We start from the raw sequence: 4,654 nt of genomic DNA on the forward strand, positions 1-4,654 counted from the left end.
GCATGGGAGCAGAAATGAGGCAGAGAACATTTATATGTTAATAAATCACATTAAGATTTAGATCCAAAATTTACTGCTTCAAAATCCCTGCCTGCATAACTCAAGTACCCCCACTCTACTTTTTTTTGTGCAGTAAAATATACATGACATAAAATTTACCATTTTAACCATTTTTAAGCGTACAGTTCAGTGGCATTAAGTCCATTCACGTTGCTGTGTAACCATCACCATCGTCCATCTCCAGAACTTTTTCATTCTTCCCAAACTGAAACTCCATACCCGTTAGACAAAAACTCCTTGTTCTCTTCCTCTTTCCCACAACTAATACGGGTCAACACAAGGTTGACATAAGGGAAGCAATATTGTAGAAAAGAAACCATATTGTAACTTTGAATGACCTCTGATTAACTAACCCGGACATGCTCTATAGAGTTTATGGACCCACCCAGCAGCTATAAATTGATAACTTTGTTCTTCCGAGTTCGTTAGGAATGTGTGACCCCCAGGCAGAGTCTGCGCTGATAGCCATCATCATTGGCAACTAAGATCTAGGTACAGGCTGTTGCTCCAGTCTCTGATGCACACCCAGTAAAACAGAAGACTGTCAGGAACCGACACCAGTTGTCTGCCCTCACCTGGGGATCAGGTGGAGGCCTCACTGGGATTAGGGCTCTTTTTCAAGGACTGTTAAAATTTGGGTTGTCTATGCTTCTTATCCTTCTGGTCTGACATTTGATTATAAAATGTGCTTTTTAGATGTTTTAGATGTTGAGCAAGATACAAAATTCTAATAATACCAAAATGTCAACATGAAGCCGGGAACAAGAGAATATTTCCATGTGAGTGCTAAACAGTTTCATTCCTCTAACCCGGATCTACATCCCAGTTCAGCAGGAAGCAGCTAGATTGGTTGTCGCCCCAAATCCCTCAAGAATGAGGAATACCAAAGAATAGGAGAGATTGAAACTGGCAAAGAGTTAGCCATTGATGATTAAGTAGCTAGGAACAAAAGATTTTTTCCCTTTTTGCAATTACTGACTATAGCTTTTAACTGTTTAACTCACCCATTGTTAACTGTGCTGTTTAGGCAATATGCTACCTGACTCCCACTAGGTTCCTATAGATAACATCTCCCTGGAGCCTGGGTCACCATGGTAATGGGTGTGTGAGCTGTTCTTCAGGAATTAGAACCCCTTTGTCCACTCCAGGCTGGTTGAGACCACTAACTCATCAACTGGGCTGGTGCAGATGTCCAATAGGCGACCTTTTGATGTCAAGAGGCTAAAAACTCCACCCTCATATCATGCTAATGCTGCCATCTTGTGAGCATGCATCCTACGAAGAGGGATGGAGTCTGACTACGCTTACACAGATAATCAGTTACCTCACCTCTCCTCACCTCCAATCACTTATCTCTACATTTCAGACTGCCTTGCCCCCATCCCATAAATATCCCTGAGTCCCTATTTTCGGGGAAGCAAATTTGACACTCATGCTCTCGCTTCCTTGCGTGGCTGCCTTGTGATTAAACCCTCTCTCTGCTGCGATCTTGTCATCTTGGTGTTTGGTTTTCTGGGTGGCGGGGAAAAATGAACCTGGCTTGGTAACACAATCACCATTCTACTTTCTGTCTCTATCATTTTGACTACTCTAGGTACCTCATATAAGTGGAATCATACTGTTACCACACAAAATTGGGGTTCTCTTGCCTGATGCCCATAAAAAGCCAATTATTATGGCATCAGCTTTTGCCAAAGAAATCAGCTTTATTTTGCGAGATCAATTTGCAAGGAGACAGGAGCATATGCTCTCAGCTCGTCTCCCTGATCCAGGGTTTGGGGCACATTTTATGGGATGATGGGTAGGGCAGTTTGAAGTGTGGAGATAGATGATTGTGTTACCAGATACAAACGGGTTCATTTAGCCATCGCACAGGAGGACCGATAAAAAGAAAAAAACCTAAAACACAGGCTTGTGGCAAGGAAACAGGTTTACTATCGAAACACAGCCAGGTGAGGAGATGGGAGTTAGAACTCCACCTCCTCGAAGGGAAAAAGGTAGGGGTTTTTGTCTGGGGTTTTAGGAAGGGGAGGGAGAGCATGTGCTGGGGTTTTAGGTGGGTGAGGGGGAGCATGTGGCCTTGCTAGTGGGTGCCTTTCCACCAGCCTGCTTTTGGCTTTGTAAGGCTGAATCTTGACGTTTGGACCTTGGCTTCCTGGGAAAGACAGCTCACTCGTATACTAATGAGGGACAGAAAGACCTGGTTAGTTTTGAACAACAGTTGATTTTGTTGAATATGCCCAGCTGCAGTTAGCAAAGCTTATCTTAAAGTTTTTGTTCTGGGGAAGACTTTTTAACTCCTTAGTTCTTGGTTTCAATTGGAGGTAAGGAGAAGTGAGGTAACTGGTGATCTGCACAAGCATAGTCAGGCCTCATGCCTCTTCACAGGACACGTGTTCACAAAATGGCAGCTATACCATGATCTGAGGGTGGAGCTTTCAGCTTCTTGATGTCAAAGAGGTTACTTGTCAAGCATTTGCACAGGCCCAGTTGATGGTCTCAACCAGCCTGAACTGGACAAGAGGTCTCATTTCTTGAAAAATCACTCTTAATTACTCTGTTGATAAGATGGGGTCAGTTGAATTGGTCCTGCAAAGCCTGTGGTTACAATACTACATTTGTCCTTTTATGGTTGGCTTATTTCACTCAGCATGTCTTCAAGGTTCATCCACATTGTAGCGTGTGTCAGAATTTCCTTCCTTTTTAAGGCTGAATAATATTCCATTGTATGTATATTTGTAACCACAGGAACAGGAACAGAATTTGCCACCCAAAAATATGCCTCTTTGACATAAGGATTATTTTGAGCTGGTAATTACCATTACCATGAAACAGTAGACATCGGAAAAGCTGTGAAAAACTAGTAGACGTTACCATTTGTAAAAGACATTTACATTTGTTAGGGAAATCTCCGTTTGTAAGGTTGTCTCCTCCTCTGTGCCAGGAAGAGAAGGATGACTCTAAATCACAAGAAACTCTTATCAATGGAGAAAGCAATGAATTAAATCTGCATAACAACTTTACCCTTGTTGTTATGCAGATTTTCCTGGTAACCTGCTTTTCCTGGTAACCTCCCCTAACTGACCCCATATTAACAGAATGTTAAAGCTGTATTTCAGGGGCAGTAAGCCAAAATCTGAGCATGTGCAGAAGAGAAAATTTTGACCTGCCAATCAAAACTCATCTTACCAGTGCTTCTGTGTACTAGCTGGCCCTCCCTAATCCCTTAAAATTGACCCCAAACCCTAGACCGGGGAGACAGATTTGACAGCCTTGCCTCCTGTCTCCTTGCTAGTTGACCTCGCAAGAAAGACTCTTCTGTTCTTGAAAATGAGTGCCAGAATTTTGGCTTTTTATGTACATTGGGCAGCAGGCCTTCTTGCAGTAACATATATGATATTTTGTTTATCCATTCGTCCATCAATGGACATTTGGGTTGTTTCTACCTTTCAGCTGTTGTGAACATTGCTGCTAGGAACATGGGTGTACAAATATCTGTTTGAGTTCCTGCTCTCAATTGGGGTATATACCCAGAAGCTCAGCCCTACTTTTAAAGCTCCTTTCTGTCCCTGGAGGCTAGGCTGCCTATGGGTACTTGCATCATCCTTTTGTGGCAGTGGCTGCTCACAGCACTCCACAGGGCCACTGCTGGGCAGTTGTTGCAGCTCTTCTCTTCTGGGTCAATGTTCTTGATACTGGCTCAACACAAGGTTGACATAAGGGAAGCCATATTTTACAAAAGAAACCATATTGAAAGTTTGAATTACCACTGATTAACAAACCCAGCTGGGTATGCACCCTCCAGGAGGTATACATGCTCTGTAGATTTTCTGGCCCCTCTCAGCTGCGGTGAGTTGATAACTTTGTTCTTTTGAACTCCTTAGGAATGTGGTGACCCCTGGGCAGAGAGTCTCTGCTGATAGCCATCATCAATGACAACTGAAAGATCTGGGTATAGGCCGTTGCTCCAGTCTCTGATGCATATACAGTAAAACTCAAGATTATCAGGAACTAAGACCAGATGTCTGTCCCACCTGAAGACCAGATGTATCCCTACCTGGAGACCAGATGCTTCCCTGACTCAGAGACCAGCCCCCTATATAACTGGCCTGTAGTCTTTGTTCTGTAAGGTGGTTCTTTCCAACATTAGTCAGCTATCTTCCCCCTTGCTAGCAAGCTGTAATAAGACCCTTTCTCTCCTATCACCTTGCCTTTCAACTGTTGGCATGTCTTGTGGGGGGCAGATGACCCCCACTTGGACAGTAACATTCTCTTGAGAATGCTCAGTCCTTCCTTGCAACTCGCTCTCTTGCTCTCCATCCCCCAGTCCTGCCCCTCACCACTTTCTGAATAGGATGCAGCTATGCATGTCTGAATCCTTGCTGTGGACATGGTTTGACTTCTTATCCCATGAGGCTCTTTAGGCCCCATGTAAATCAATGGTTGCAAATACATGGGGGGTGGGGCAGGGAGAGATTTGTGATAGGAGGTTATCATTTAATATCATCTATTTATCATATCCTAATTGCAGAGTACCCATAACTCAAGGAAAGGGTTTTTGAGATTTGAAATAAAGTAAAACATACAAAGAAAA

Source organism: Equus quagga, chromosome 2 (assembly GCF_021613505.1).
Source record: "Equus quagga isolate Etosha38 chromosome 2, UCLA_HA_Equagga_1.0, whole genome shotgun sequence".
Classification (NCBI taxonomy): domain Eukaryota; kingdom Metazoa; phylum Chordata; class Mammalia; order Perissodactyla; family Equidae; genus Equus; species Equus quagga.